Raw genomic sequence first — 16,896 nt, 5'->3', positions numbered from 1 at the left:
CCCATCCTCAATGATATAAATCTTCCCAGTGAAATGCCTTCCATCTCACTGAAGTACCAGGATAAAGTCGTGTTTACAACATCTTCAAATCATCTTGGCTGTAAAAGGTGGGATGTTCACCTCCATACTTCTCCCTAACATGCTCTGTAATTTGGCATTTGGGGAGGTTCTCTGTCTGTGCAGTGCCCTTAAGAGTCTGCAGTGAAGTGTAAACATGCACAGCAATCACCTTACAATTGTACTTTGAGGCTCCTTTGACATCAGAATGCTGGCCTACCTTTATCTTTGCACTGCACCATGCAGTGATCGGTGCATATTTTTGGGTTGTTGGCAGAATGACAGAGATGCAAACAGCTTCAAGCCACTCAAGTTTCATCCTGTGGACCTGAGTCTGACCCGTTCATATACCGCCAATTTTGGACACTGCCAGTCCCTCAATTGTTTTCTGTAGTCTCCCACATAGTAATTTTCATTTATTTTACTAAAATGATAACATTTGTCCAAAATCATCCTACCTCGCAATATACCTGGACGTGGCATGGCACAGCTAAACTGCCAACACACAGTTCTGTGCCATTCCAAAACCCATGCCCCATTTACATGGATGCAGGGGAGACGACCTATGAATTTCCCAGAGGGGGGGCCCAAATACAGGAAGTGACATCACTGGCAGTTATAGGACCACAAATTTGCATGTAGTCGCCAACTTGGTGCAACCGTGCGTGGGGGGGTGGAGTCGCGCGCAGCGCAGAACAGTGGAAACATTGGCTAGCATGTACTGCATATACTAAAGTCAAGTAAGAAGGAGATTTAATCCTTCAAGTTGTATTCCAGTAGGCCATCACTGCCCCTACTCCACCCCTCTATAATCATCCAGGTTGTAGTAGCCCTCAAAAGGCAGAGCAACACAACTAGGATGGGGGAACAAAATGCTGTCCCATCCTGTGAGTGTGTCAAACGTCAGAGCAAAAACTGTGCGGGTGCCTCCTACCTTGGAGCACAATCTCACTAATTTGGTGCAAATGGCTGCAGGCCCCGGATAACATGCTCACTTCTTCAGTGTGAAACTCTGGCCAAGGCTCTTTGGGCAAGCATTCAGGATGGGTCTCACACCTATAAACAGTGTGATATATTGAGTGTGCACCTCACTCCTTGGAGCATAATATCAACCTTTGCTGGTAATCTCACAACTGAATGTACAGTTTCACTCTTGGTCATCTCAGTGACCCCATGTATATTAATGGAGTCAGTCTCCCATCTGGGAAGACAATTATATTTCTGTTAAAACACTCTGAATTGTCACTCCAGTTTTCTCGATTTATAGATCCATGCCATATTCATTCAGTGTGTGCAGGGGTGATAACCTGTGTCTGAGAGAGCTACTTCTTTCATTCAGGAGAGATAAAGGGGTAACAACTCCCTCTATGTGGGATCAGGCTCATTTTGCCCCATGGCCCCTCCAGAAGGAGTGAGCAGGTTTTAAGACCCTGCTGATTCTGATATCCGACAGGCTCGAGCCTTCTATCCCTTGCCCCATCACGGCTCCCAACATCCTGAGCGGCAGTTTATGGACAGCAGGCAGCTCCGGACATGCCTGTTGCCAATTAAATGTAGACAGATCTACTATTTAGACACTGGGAGAGAGCCATGAATCCACATTGGTGGTGAAGAAGCACTCAACATACAGAACACAATGGAATAGTGTTGCAGTCCTGCTGAGAAATGACAATTATGAGCATATGAGCAGTAGGCTGGATCAGTGCTGCCCCATAAAAGGTGTAGAAGCCTCTGTGAGAAGTGGCAGTACTGGCCCAACGGTGAGAAGTGTAGTATTTTCACATAAACTATGCTTAAGAACTTTGGGTTAGTGAATAGTGCTGCTACATTCTGAGTAATTCCATCCCTTTAAATATATGAGCTCTTGTATTACCACAACAGTGTTGAGATATTCTGATGATGACAGACTTACCCAATAGTTCTGGTTCTGTATCATTAAATGTACTTCAGATCTTTACAGTATCGGAAGGATAGCTCAGGGTAACGTGCTAGCCTTGGAAGCAAGACGACACAGAGCAACACAGGTTCGATCCCTCGGTCCACGCAACACAGGTTCACCCCTTCGGTCCGCACAACACAGGTTCTCTCCCTCGGTCCGCGCACCACAGGTTCGCTCCCACAGTCCGCACTTAGAAACCTCTGGGTAGTACATGCATTATAAATAACCATTCAAATAAAAAGAAATACATCAGTTGAGAAGTGCTGGGGCCTTGTCAATAAGAGTGTGGCAGCTCAACTGAGAGGTGCTGATGTTGTCCCATCAAAAGTATAGCAGCCCCACTAAGATGAACTAGCACTGCCTCAACAAAAGCATAGTATTATCGCTGAGTAGATTCAACAATTATAGAAGCCCTGTTACAGCAATACTATCCCATCAAGAGTATAGCCAGCTAACTGAGGAGCACCAGCATTGCCCCATTTCAAATGCCCATAGCATTCATCCTCACCACGTGCACACTCAGAGACATGCAAACAGTCTCATTTTCCCTCTCCCTGCCCCTGCCCCCTCCCTCGCTTTGCATCTGTACCTCCATTTCTAAAAAAACCTTCTGGGTTGGGTGTACCTCTACATCTGTGCACCCCTCTTTTCAAGAGGGGTGCACAGATGTACAAATACATCAAACCCAAAACGATTTTTAGAAATTGAGGGACATGCTTGTTTTGCATCTGTGCCTCCATTTAAAAAAATTCTTCTGGGTTGGGTGTACCTCTACATCTGTGCACCCCAGTGCACAGATGTAGAAGTATACCCAACCCAAAACGATTTTTAGAAATTGAGGGACAGATGCAAAGCAAGAGCCTCTTGCTTTGCATCTGTCCCACAATTTCAAAACATTGTTTTTCCTCGGCAGGGGGGGAGGGGGGGCTCACGGGTCCCGCAGACCCCCCCCACCCTCCTCCATACTCGGCGCCCCTGCATGGTGGGGTTGTAAAATCCACTGTGTCTTTTCCAGGGCTCTCCAGCCCCCAACAGTCCTGCTGCTCGCAATCGCAATGCAGGAGGACAGCCTGGGTAAGTGGGGGCCAGTCAAGGACGGAGCCCAGCCACCCACCTTATCTGCAGACAAGCAGGAGGCATGGCTTCATCTGTACAGGACCTGGCTCTCCTTGGCTCTGAGTGGCGATTTTAATCAGTGAATTTCATGACTGTTCTTCAGCCTGGGAGAGCACTTAACTCACTGATCCATGCAGTGTCAACACTTCTCACTGTAACAAGGCTTCATTAAGGAGGTGAGGGGGCAATGTGAACAGATGGCTGAGCGCCCCCCTCCCCTGTCCCAACTGCTTTCATCTGTAGAAAGATGCTTCTTCATTCGGCCCTGCCCCTGTTCTGTAATATTTGGTATCCCATACCGATCCGGTACCCCCTATCTTCGGCTGTCTTCGTAATTTGCAGCCCGAAGTAGGAGAGTTCCGAGCCTCGGTATGGGGTACCAAATGTTGCACAACACCATCATAACGCCGAGTTCCATATTTTCCAGTCAGGGGAGTATTCAGCATTGCAAGAGGGAGTGGGGGACAGCCACAGTGAAACTCCTGCTACTTTCCCCTCAAATGCAGTGCACGCAATTCCGGGCTGTCTCATTCGTGGCCACAAACCGCCCACCCGTGCCCCAATCTATTTTTTTAGTAACATTACTAGTGGTATCTCACATTTTAACACAACAAAATAAAACGGCAGAATCATTACAAATGAAAGGAACTCATCTATTAGCGATCTGTCCAGGCGCTCTGAGGCAAAATACATGAACATCAACTAATTTGCATATGGATTGCATCAACAGACATTACTTCACAGAAAGCACATAGCAAGGAGCATCATCAGTCTTTGATACTTGGAGGCAGAATGCAAGTGACTTTAGAATAAGTTGTCATAAGTAAGCCAAGTGACAAATAATTTTGTGGTGCAAAATACCTAAATTGCACTGTTATCTATGGAGCAAGTCAGGCTTTAAAAAAAAAAATAACAGCATCATATATTAACACATAACCTTTGAAGTGAAACACTTGGAGAGCTGCAGATAAGACACAGTCTGATTTCATGATCTGCCCAGGATCACACACTTTGGTTAATAGTGAAACCGGGATGGAGACAATTTAAGCAACTAAGCACATCTTCACAGTTTTAGTTTATTTAGATATTTATTAATCTTTCTCTTTGCATTTCGTGTGCTTAAATAATACTTTATTTATATCAATGCCTTGGAAGCACAGCACATTACATAACACACTTTACGCTATACATCATTATAGAAATATGTTGAGCAATAAGAGGATGGATTTGGTTTCATTCTCCCCTCCCTGCATGCAAAGTCACAATAGCATTGTGCAGATTCATGTGAGCCTAACAAATCCCCTTTGGGTAAAGCCATAGTCATTATTTCATAAAGCCTGCAGCATTATGCAACCTTCTAACACCTGATCACTCCCTGCCATGCACATTTCTAAAGGGACAAAAGTCCCTGCTAATAGTACCCCATCCCTCTCAATAGTGCCTAATGGCTCACATTGAAATGCTCTGTTGACACAGAACAACCTGCAAGCCCCTCTGCTGCTGCCCTGAGCTCCTTGGAACATTGTCCTGCCAGAGGTTTCAGAAAGGTTAAGGTGTCCTGCTGCCAGGACAACTACTGTGCTGAGCAGGAATTACTGAGCACACATTGTCCTGCCAGCGGGACACCTTTCTCGTTGGGCACCCTCATTGAGGTGCCGAACGGGAAGGATGGCCCACTGACGAAAGTCCCGGTCAGGTTCTAAAAAGAGCCTGTGGGGTGGCAGCGTGCCCCCCCCACCCTGGCTCGGTACGCCACTGTTACTTGATCAGTCAGCTGAACTGCATTGAGTTAAATGGAACTTAGTTGGTTATATGGTTATTTGTAGCTTAAAAAAATCACAGCTGCCAAAACTTGGTGGGTTATTTGGTTGTTAGTAGCTGAATAAATCACAGCTGCCAACAGTGATGGAAATGGGTACACAAACTACGCTTGGAAATTGAAAAAATACTCCAGAATACTACCTCCTTAGGGAAATTGACCCGATAGATGGGTTCACTGTAGAGGGTGTTGTGTAGCGGTGCAGTCATCATGGCAGGCACGTAAAACACATACAAATAATATTTAATTTTACAGGGTTGACATGAAACGCAGATAAATCACACAATAAATGAGACTGATAATATATATATTACACATCTCCCTTTTAAGAACATGTATTGGCCCTCTAAGGTTGTCAAGAGAGGATTAGAGTCAAAGTCTACCCTTGTTCTAGGCCTTTGACTCTAATCCTCTCTTGACATTCCTCTCTACACCCTCTAGAGTCAGGACCCCTCACAAAAAAGAGGGTCTCGCCCCATTTTTCTCACACCCTCTAAGGATGTGTTATGACAGCCTCATACCTGACTGGAAGAAGGAGCCCCCGCATGCATGTGCAGTACCACGGTGGTAGACTAAATGTAATGGCACTCTGTCTCTCACTTTGTAGGGCCTGGAGGCCTACCCCTTGTGATCACAGGCCTGCGGCCCTGCTAGTCTGGGTGCGGTCTTGGTGCCCCAGACCAGCATGTTTAACAGGGTGCCTCCAGGCCACTGGCCCTCTAGGTGATCGCAGAGCAGCTGCTTGTCCGGGAGCCCACGGCAGCTGCGGTCTTGTTGTGTGACCACGACGATCAGGGTGATCCCTGCCACATTAATTGTGTGTTGGTGCCCCGAGCACCCGTTGGGCTGGCCCAGAGTCACAGTGCACAGAAATGATGTACTCCCCTGCCCAATTCAAGGGATAGTTCAAGCAGAGCGTTATTAAATGTTACACCTAAAAAACAAGGGGATACCAAACATTACAACCCTATATTAGCCATTATATTTGGTATCCCCTTCAAAAAAAGGATGGGATGTCTTCCAGAAGCAGCTGTCACAGTGGAGGATTATGATGTACTCCCCTCCCCAAAGCAATGGATAGTTCAAGCAGTGCGTTGTTAAATGTTACCCCTCAAAATCCAAGGAGATACAAAATATTACAACCCTATATTAGCCATTATATTTGGTATCCCCTTGAAAAAAGGATGGGATGGCTTCCAGAAGCTGTCACAGTGAAGGCTTACGATGTGCTACCCTCCCCAATGCAAGGGATAGTTCAAGCATTGCGTTGTGAAATGTTACCCCTCAAAATCAAGGGGATACCAAATATTACAACACTATATTAGCTGTAATATGTGGTATCCCCTTTAAAAAAAGGATGGGATGGCTTCCAGAAGCTGTCACAGTGAAGGCTCATGATGTGCTCCCCTCCCCAATGCAAGGGATAGTTCAAGCAGTGCGTTGTTAAATGTTACCCCTCAAAATCAAGGGGATACCAAATATTACATCCCTATATTAGCCATTATATTTGGTATCCCCTTCAAAAAAGGATGGGATGGCTTCCAGAAGCTGTCACAGTGAAGGCCTACGATGTGCTCCCCTCCCCAATGCAAGGGATAGTTCAAGCAGTGCGTTGTTAAATGCTACCCCTCAAAATCAAGGGGATACCAAATATTACAACACTATATTAGCTGTAATATTTGGTATCCCCTTCAAAAAAAGGATGAGATGGCTCCCAAAAGCTGTCACAATGTAGGCATGTGATGTACTCTCCTCCCCAATGCAAGGGATAGTTCAAGCAATTTTTAAATGTTACCCCTCAAAATCAAGGGGATACCAAATATTACAACCCTATATTAACCATTATATTTGGTATCCCCTTCAAAAAACGGATAGGATGGCATCAGAAGCTGTCACAGTGAAGGCTTATGATGTACTCCCCTCCCCAATGCAAGGGATAGTTCAAGCAGTGCGTTGTTAAATGTTACCCCTCAAAATCAAGGGGATACCAAATATTACAACCTTATATTAACCATTATATTTGGTATCCCCTTCAAAAAAAATGATGGGATGGCATCAGAAGCTGTCACAGTGAAGGCTTATGATGTACTCCCTCCCCAATGCAAGGGATAGTTCAAGCAGTGCGTTGTTAAATGTTACCCCTCAAAATCAAGGGGATACCAAATATTACAACACTATATTAGCTGTAATATTTGGTATCCCCTTCAAAAAAAAGGATGGGATGGCATCAGAAGCTGTCACAGTGAAGGCTTGTGATGTACTTCCCTCCCCAATGCAATGGATAGTTCAAGCAGAGCGTTGTTAAATGTTACCCCTCAAAATCAAGGGGATACCAAATATTACAACACTATATGAGGTGTAATATTTCGTATCCCCTTTGAAAAAACGATGAGATGGCTTCCAGAAGCTGTCACAGTGAAGGGTTATGATGTGCTCCCCTCCCCAATGCAAGGGATAGTTCAAGCAGTGCGTTGTTAAATATTACCCCTCAAAATCAAGGGGATACCAAATATTACAACCCTATATTAGCCATTATATTTGGTATCCCCTTCAAAAAAAAGGATGAGATTGCTTCCAGAAGTCATTGCCTTCATTTGGCAGTGCTTCCATCTCCTTTTGTGGCTCGGGTGGTGCTCTCTCTGGTCGTGGGTGACTCCTGTCGATGTCTTGCCTCCGATTCGGCCTCCAGTCACCCTCTAGGTTTCTTTCCACCCAGCTCCACGCTTCTCTGGGATCCGTGAAATGCACTGTCGTACCATTGTGGTATATTTTCAGTTGTGCTCGGAACAGAAGTCTGTATTTTATGTGAAGAGCTTGAAGGCGTTTCTTGAGTGGGTCAAAGGACTTCCTTGCTTTCTGATCCTCCCTGGTGAAGTCTGGGAAAAAGGCGATTCTAGAGCCATTAAATGTTATGGAGCCCTTGGTTCTGGCCATCTGCAGTATGGCGTCCTGATCCCTATAGTTCAGGAGATTTGCTACTACCGTGCGCGGGGGAGCTCTGGGTATTTGTCTGACTGTTGGTGAGCACGTTCAACTGAGAAGAATTTTGATACGGTCTTGGGAGCGAATAGATCCGCAAGTCATCCTCTAGGAATAGCTCCATGCTCGGGCCTTCGGAGTTTCAGGCAATCCAAGGATCCAGATGTTGTTCCATCTTGCTCTGCCCTCACCCTCTTCCACTCATTCTTCCAGTGCCTTGAGGTCTGCCAACGCTCCGGTCATTTGGTGATTTACAGTCCTCAGGCTGTCCTCTGTTTCCGACATGCGGCCCTCTGCTTCCCCGGTACGAGCCGTGAATTTTTGCAGGTCATGGCGCAATAGCGACACCTCAGTACTTATGCCATTCATCTTTTTTTCCATGGAGGTCCTTGAGTTGGTGCTAGCATTCATGATGTCTTTAAGGGATATATTGCCATCCTTTGGTACCAATGCATTGCCAGAGTTGCCCTGCTCCTGCAGGGGAACTTGGGTAGCGATTGTGTACTGCTCCATTTTGCTCTGCGTTGTCGCGTTCTTTGCCCTGTCTTTCCCCATAGTGGTCAAGCCAGTGTTGATTTGCAATTGCTCCCTTCCCTCTAGCCGATGTTTGTGCAGCTGTTTAGGTCAGTGGGGTGCTCGCTTCAGGCGCAACGATTCGGCAAGGCACCACCCAGTTGTTGCTGTTGGTTCAGGATCTTGTGGATACTGGTCAAGTGGTTCACCAGAGACACTTGTTCCACCTTCGCAGGTGCACTGTCCAGCGTTTATTACCAAATGGTGCTGTCCGTGACCACCCGGCTGCGGTACTCTGAAGACGGCAGAGCCACAAGCCTTGGCTTCTATCTCGCTAGGGAGGTGCCGTTGTAATCTCTAACACCTCTTCCCTCCTTTTGGTTTCTCTTACGGTTTATATGCACTGTCCACTTCATGGTATTCTTCCCAGAAGTCTGCTGTGTTATCAGGTTACCAGTCAATTGGTCGAAAACATTTGGTCGACAGGACAATTGGTCGACACCATTTGGTCGAATGCCAAATGGTCGAATTTTTTTTTTTTTTACCCCTTTTTTGTTTTTTTTTGGGGGGGTTCCCCCCCCCCCCAACCCTCTTTTTTTTCTTTTTTTTTTCCCCACACGAAAACCCACAAAACACATATATAAAAAAAAAAAAAAAATTCAACCATTTGGCATTCGACCAAATGGTGTCGACCAAATTGCAGTCGACCAGTTTGTTGTCGACCAATTGACCGGACACCGTGTTATCACCTATGCCCTCTCCCTCCTTTGTTTTGTTGGCCTGAGGATTGGCTTGGTCGGCACCCTATCTTTCGGGAAGGAGGTGTTTTTATTAGTCTCAGTTCAAACGTGTGTCTTTGACTCGTACAGTGCAGGATTAGGGGCCCTGTTGCTGCTTCACGCCATGGACAAGCAGGCCAGTACTCCAGTTGCCTCCTTTCCTGGGAGACGTGATCGTTTCAGTTGTCCTCAGTAGTAGTCTTTGATCGGGGCCGGTGATATCAGAATGTTGTTTTGCTCTCTCAAATCACTGCAGCTTCTGAAGTGCATGCTGCCACTCAGGTCCGCTCACCAGTTGTGTACAAGCTCGCCTCCCAGCAGGTGGTCGCTTTTGATAACGGTCTGGGTTCAAAAGCGATTTTAAGTGGATAAATCACGTTTATTGCTGCGTGTTATGGAGGCTAGGTGATGTATTCACAGGATATTAGTCTTATTGGGTTCACCTTGGACACTCAGCGCTCAGCCACATCACTACTTTATTGGGAGCTCGGAGCGTTGTAGATTCAGTGCGCAGTTCTCATTCACCTTATAACAGCCATGCCCTCAGCATAGGCAGCTTACCTTCCATTCTCGTTTGCTTTGTGGAACGTGTGTTGCAATCCATGTGTCGCGTTCCACATTCAGGGTCCCACTGTGAGCGGTTGGGGTCCAGTGATAATTCTGCTGCTCATCGTTATTGGTAGGCAGTTTAGCTTCTTTGCACCGTCTCTGGGTAGGAGACGTGTTTGATTTGGTTGCCCCTGCTCACTCCTTGTCGCAAGCGCTGCTCGCTTCGCTGTCGGCCTGGCTCTCCTGCAACCGGAGCGCCTTCAGGCAGCCTTCCTCGGTTCGCATGCTAGCTCGGGTCGCGTCGTTCCCAGGGGCCCACAGCAGCTTCTCGCAGCCTCAGATGGGACCGCCCCATGGACCGCCGGGGCAGCAGGTAGGAGCCGAGCCTCGCTGGCACTTGGAGATCCCATCAGGGGGAGGACCCATAGCGCGGCTCACCTTGTCGCTGCAGTGATCAGGATTGTTATGTCGGCTGGTCCTCTCTGTCGTCCTCAAGCAGGGTTGCTCCACCTCGTATCAGAGCAGGGGATGCCAGTGCCTGCCTGCTTTCATGGGCGCGCTCTCCGCCTACTCGAAGTGTTGTTTGGGGTCGGGATCAGTGTTTAGTCTTCCTGATTTCGGCCTCAGCGATGTGATGGTAGTTGCTGTCGTGGGGCGCTTGGCTCAGTGGAGCCTTTAACGTAATGCGCACCTTCCTCTTAGCTCGCAGTCCCGGTGGCCATCTTGTCTGGCATACGCAGTGAGCCGCTTCTGGATTCCACAGGGCATATCTCCGGAACCACATGTCGGTTCAGGTCCATAGTGCAGTGACCCGTTGCAGAAGGGTTCCGCCGCTTTTGGAAGCTATTTTTGTGATTTTAACAACATGCATTGTCAGGATAAAGGCAGGATCTAGCTGGCGGACCGGGAGCAGCGAGGAATCACGTCCTCATTGCCCGCTTGCTGGCCACACCCCCCTCCAACCTTGGTGATTATTGAAGGAAAGGTTACCCGGTACATTGGGTGCTTTGCATCCGTTTACCGTGCGCAGCCCCTATTCGATGAGCCATAAACACATTTGGAGACCCTTTGCACACACCCGTCCATTTTCATTGTGGGCAAGGGGATGTTCAGTAACCAGTCCTCCAGCGGATCTAACAGATCCTTTGGCAGACCTACACCCATTTTGAGGTTAAAATCTCCTCCCAATATGCATTTCTCATTACTATTCCTCCTGTATAGAAATAACTCATCAATAAACGCCTTGACTTTGGCTAACCTGTCTGCCTCAGCCTTATGGGGGCTGTTATAGAGGTTCAAAATGATTAACAGTTTCCCCCTAGAGAGTAAAATATGAAGCACCTGTAGGTAGTCCATGTTAGTCTCCACTACCCTAACCCTACAGGTTAGGGAGGCTTTAATCAAAATCGCCAGAACCCCATAACATCTTACTGTAGCATTTTTTTCGCTGAGATCCCCTACGATGTGTAGCCATCTAACAGTGTGGTCGCCAAGGCCCAGGTCTCTTGCAGGAGAATGACATTGTGCTTTTTTTATTTTATTTTATTTTTTATTGGTCTTATTAAACAGAGAACCTTTGGAGCAAACATGAAAGGGACTTGTGTCTCTGTAAACCTTACACAAAAAAAATGAGATAATTCCCTGGCATATATACCCTCCGCCCCCCACCCCTTTCAAGGCACCGTCTCTGATCGCTGCTTTCACTTATACTGTTCAATCCGTTGTCGGCAGTCTTGACCGGGCACTAGATCGTCGGAAATGGGCCGATTCCTCTGAATTAAAGTCTGTGTTTTCCAAGTTAACTATTTGGTGGGGCCGAGTCACTGTTCTCCGGGAATTTCAACCAGTACTTTCCATGTTACTAAAAGTAAACAATGTGACAGGTGTGGAAGCTTGTCCAACCGCTCATCCTTTCTTTCAAGTCCAAATAATACTAAGATTGGGTCTAGTGGGTGGGATCCTCCGTCTGCCTCTTTGATCCAGCTCAACACTTCTGTCCAATATGTGCGCACTTTATAACATGTCCACCACATAGGCCAATAATTGGCTTTTTCCCCGCATCCATGCCAGCAACGGGGAATCACCGATGGAAACATCTTGGAGCGTACTACCCGGTCATATTTCCACCTGTCAATCTGTTTTATGATGTGCATCTTATATTGACACGACATTGAGGTCTTAAATGCTCTACTACAGAGTCGCCCCCATAAACCGTCCCCAATTTCACAGCCCAAGTCCCTCTCCCATCTTGTTCTTAGACCCCTGATTGCTCCTTCACGGCGGGACAAAAGCGCTGTATACAGGAGGGAGATGAGACCTTTCATATCTACATGCGTTTCCAAGACCTTCTCTACTGGGGTGAGTGGCCTCTGTATATGCTGCTTCCATTTCCCTGCCATGAATACCCCTTCAATCTTAGATAGAGGAGTGGGGACAGCCTGCCAGTGCCCAATGCTTCCTCCAGTTCCTGGATGCTTATGAATGAATGTATTTTCTTTCACCAACTGACCCACCCTGCAAAGCCCCGCTTCAAACTAGGACTGATAATGTTCGTGGCCAGGGATCGCGTCCCTCACCGGTGGGGAGAAAATGTGCCCACATTCACCTTCAATCCTGAAAAATGCCCGAACTTCTCTATCACGCGCAAGGCCACCGGGACAGATTGGGCTGGCTGCCTCACGTTGGGCATTATATCATCTGCAGAGAGACCGAGTTTAAAGGTTCTGTCTCCCACATCTATACCCATCACATCAGGGGACCCCCTCAGATATTCTGCCAAAATCTCCATGGTCATTACAAACAATAGGGGCAAGAGGGGGCAGCCCTGTCAGGTCCCTCGCTGAAGATTAAATCTGCGTGATAGCCACCCATTTACCGTATCTCTGGCTGACGGTTGTGCATACAGAGCCTTGATCGCTTGTCGGGCACCCTCACCGAAACCAAATTTCTCTAGTACCCCATGTAGAAACTCCCAGTTGACTCGGTCAAAGGCCTTTTCGGCATCTATGGCCACCAAGACTGGGTTGCCCCCCCTGGGTGCTGCCTCCCTGATAAGATGGAGAGTCTTCCTGAGGGTGTCTGCTCCCTGCCTCCCCTGTATGAAGCCCACCTGATCAGAATGGATGAGCCTCGGAAGGAGGCCCTCTAGTCTTGTTGCAATTATTCTGGTGAACAACTTTGCATCCACGTTCAGGAGGGAGATTGGTCTATAAGATTGGCAGTCTGCAAGGTCTTTTCCTTCTTTGGGGATGACCGTGATTAATGCTTTCCCAAAGGATGGAGGGGCCCTCCCTGTGGACATAATATTCGTGAACAGATCTGCCAGGAATCCGCCAAATGCCTTATAGAAGCCTGCCGTGAACCCATCCTCTCCCGGGGCCTTCCCCAGCTTCAAACCTGATATTGCCCGGAGGACTTCCTCATCTATTATTGGGGCCTCTAAGGTAGAGACTTCTCCCGGTCTAAGGGTCGGGAGGGTCACTCCCCGCAAATAGGATTCTAATGTTTCCCCTCCTATAACTCCTTCCTTCTCGTACAATATCTCATAGAAACTGGCAAATTCTCCCACTATCGCCTCTGGGTCCGATCTATCCCCCTCTTTCCCATTCTTGATCTTTGCCACCCATCTATCTGGCCGTTCGGCGCAGAGCTTCGCCACCAGCCTGGCACTCTCCAATAGGCGTATCTCAGATCTTAGTTTGTGGGCCAAGAGCGTTCTAGTTCTCTTCTTGGCCACCCCTTCACTAATCAATCTACCCCACCATGTAGCTTTAGCCGCCTCCCATACTGTCTCCAAGTGAACCTCACCAGTGTTGTTTAACTCAAAGTACTCTCTAATGGCTGGAAACATCATCTCCTCCCAAAAAACCGCATCCCTCAATAGGAGGTTGTTACACCTCCACAATGATTCCCTCGGTTTTAAACCCGATATAATAATGTCTGCCCAAACCAGGTCATGATCTGACCAGCTAACCCAGTGATTGTTACAAGCGTCAGGTCTGCTCATATGCTGGTGTTCCAGAAATATATAATCAATCCTGGTTCTGGAGCCATGGATTGGGGAGTAAAATGTATAGCCTTTCATAATTGAGTGAGTCTCCCTCCAAAGATCTACCAACCTGTGGTTCCGCATTAAGTCCAGGAACCCTCTGTATGGCTGCCCCCGCCTACTACCTGTGGGGATCGGCTTCCCACTATGATCCAATCCCTGGTCCGACCACATGTTAAAATCGCCTCCCAAGAGGATGAGCCCCTTTGCCCTATCCAATACCTCCCTCAGTACCTCCTTGATGAATTGCATCTGACCCATATTTGGGCCATACATGGCTGCTATGTTAATTCTGGAGTTTTCCAGGTTTCCCGAGACCACCACCGCTCTTCCATCTGCTCTGCCCCAAACTGACAACTCTGTGAGCCTAAGGTTTCTGCAGAGTAGGATCCCAACACCTCCCTTTTTGGTGGAGCCCGATGCCCAGAATATCTGGCCCACATGTAAACCTGGAATGCGCCTTTCTTCCCCTTTCACTGTTCTAGTTTCTTGTACTAGGAGTACACCCAGACCTGCATTCTTCATTTCCCTCCCCAGGAGTGAGCGCTTTGTTGGTGAGTTAAGGCCCTTTACATTAAGCGATCCAAGCCTTAAAGTTTCGACCCGGCCCCTTTTCTCATTGTCTGTAATCGAATGACATTTTTGGATTCACACCTCTTCCGGCCATATGGAAGCCGCTCAGCTCACTTCTTGAGTCCGATCTATGTTGTGCCTGACCCCATACATACCCAACCCTTTCCCTCCCCTCGACCCCCCTCACATCTTTGTCTGCGACGCTTGCCAGTTGGCAAGCCACTCGGGGAAGAGGTCCGTCTGTCCCTTGCTGTCCTTCTTATCTCCTCACCACCCCCGGCTGGGGTCCTTTAACTTTTCCCGGCTGCTGCACCTCTGATGCAGCCCTGATCTTTTAATCCTCCTCTAGATCATGCGTCGGGGTGTTGATTTTTTTTTCTCTTGCCCTTCATCTTCTTCTTTTTGGCCCAGGGGCCCTGTGGTTCTTGTCTATGCTCCTGGGGCGTCAGGGTCCCTTCGTAAAGCCTCCTTCCCCCCATGACTCGATAATCCACTCCATCCCATTCAAATGCGAGGGCAAATGGGTAAGACCATCTATATCGTATATCCTGTTAGTGAGCCATTGTGTGAGGGGACGGCATTCCCTTCTGCAGGTAAGTGTGACGGCGGAGAGATCTTGATAAATCCTGATTGTGTCCCCCTCAAAGGAGAAGCTCCCCAGCCTCTTCGCCTTTTCTAGGACCTCCATCTTTTCTCTGTAGCAGAGGAAACGCACCACGATGGATCTTGGGCCCTTCCCTCTGCCTCGACCACCCTTATGAGCTCTTTCCAGCTGGACTTCCTTGCCCAACTCCAGCGTGAAGAGTTGCTTTATTAAGCCTAGGACTATCCTCCCAACACCGTCGCTGTATCCCCTTTTTGTTGGGCCACCCCTAGAATACGCAGGTTATATCGGAGTTCCCTGTTTTCAAGGTCGTCCATCTTCAAAAGCATGTCCCCTTCTCTCATTTCCAGGTTTGTCAGCCTCGCTTCATATTTCATGTCCAGCAGATCAGTCTGGAGGTGGTTATTCTCCATACCTTCCATTTTCTCTTCAAGAGTGTCAACTCTCCCTTTAAGAGCCACTATCAAGGCCTGTGTATCTGTCCTTATGGCCTTGATTTCCTGCAGAATGTCTTTAGGATCATCCCTGGTAAGTGGTGCGGGGGGGGCACTTCCTGTGGCCATATTGTAGTGCGTGTCGCCAGGCACAGCTCCTAGTGTTGGTTCAGGCCTATGGAAACGCTGGAGGGATAGGATTGCGTGGGTAAGTGCATGTTTCTCAGGGGTGCCTATCAATGGTTGCTCCAGGTTTCCGGTCCCCTGGGCTCCAATAGTTTGGTGCAGACTTCCAGGCTTCCCTGTCTGTACCCTTGGGACCTTGTTCCAGACTACTTTGTTTTGTATGTCTTGAGCCCAGATATGGTTTTGCCCTGAAGGGACCCCACTGCAAGCCCAGAGTTCTTTAGAGATTCCTCAGATGAGGTCTGGAGCCCAGTTTCTGGTGGGGCCTCCCGTGTTGAGCCTTCTGCTTCTGGCCTTATGCTCCCTCCATGTTCTCTGTCTCTCCCTGGTGTGGGTGGGCTGGATTGCGTGGCTTGGAGCTCCACCAAGGACTGGGATGGCGGGGCACCTGCTGCCTGCTTATTTTCTGCGCCTGCTTCAGTCTCCAGAGGGGTTCCCGGGCTCTGCGCTGGAACGGGAAGGGGTCCCGTTTGATGGCACCGCGGGGTTCGATGTGGAAGTCCAAGAGGGCCGCTGTTTTATCCCCCTCCATGCCCCCAGAGTACACAAGCCGCCCTCCCTCCAACGTTGGGGCACACCGAAAAAGAGGGTCTGGGAGAGTTCTCGGGCCCCCGCACCCGCCCGCGTGTCTCGGAGCGTTTATATATGCCAGGTGTAGGGGGGGAGAGCCCGGCTTGTGATTTGGCTTCCTCTGGGCCTCCTCATCCCCCGCAACCTCCTCACCTCTTCTGGATCCTTCCGAGGCGAGGCGGCATTGGGCCGTGTGCTGCGAGGCCCCCGTGTGCTTTGAGGCCCCCCGGCCACCGGCCGTCGTCTGTCTCCCCACTCCACGACAAGCTGGTTCCAAGCCCTCTCTCTGCCCCACGGCTCCGAGGGGTCCCCCGGGAAGGCCTCTCTCACCAATGAAGCATGGGGGGGCACCTTCGCCTCTGTTCAGGGGGAACTCACTTTCTCCTTTGGTCGGGTTTCGCTTTCGTGGTTTACTTCTCCTCCAGGCACCGGGCTACGTGCACCTCCGAGGGTCAGCGGAAGGCCTCTGGGCCACGATGGAGCCCGCGGGGTACCCTGTTCCACTCTTGGGTCTTCTAATTGTGGGTTTTTTAAATCTCCACAGTGGCTTCCCCTTTGAATTTTCCCCTGGCCTGGCTATATTCCAGGATAACAAGCTAGCTACCAAAGGGGCTGCTTTAGAAAACATGTGTACCCCCCCAATCTCAGGACCCACCCCCTCACAAAGCTCCCAGTCGACTGGGCTGAGCTGGTCAGCCGTACGTCAGTCCAGATCTTCACAGGAGGTTAG

The sequence above is a fragment of the Ambystoma mexicanum genome, chromosome 3q (assembly GCF_040938575.1).
Source record: "Ambystoma mexicanum isolate Mex_15411 chromosome 3q, UKY_AmexF1_1, whole genome shotgun sequence".
Taxonomy (NCBI): domain Eukaryota; kingdom Metazoa; phylum Chordata; class Amphibia; order Caudata; family Ambystomatidae; genus Ambystoma; species Ambystoma mexicanum.
The sequence above is the reverse complement of the archived record's forward strand: the minus strand, read 5'-3'. Positions refer to the sequence as shown.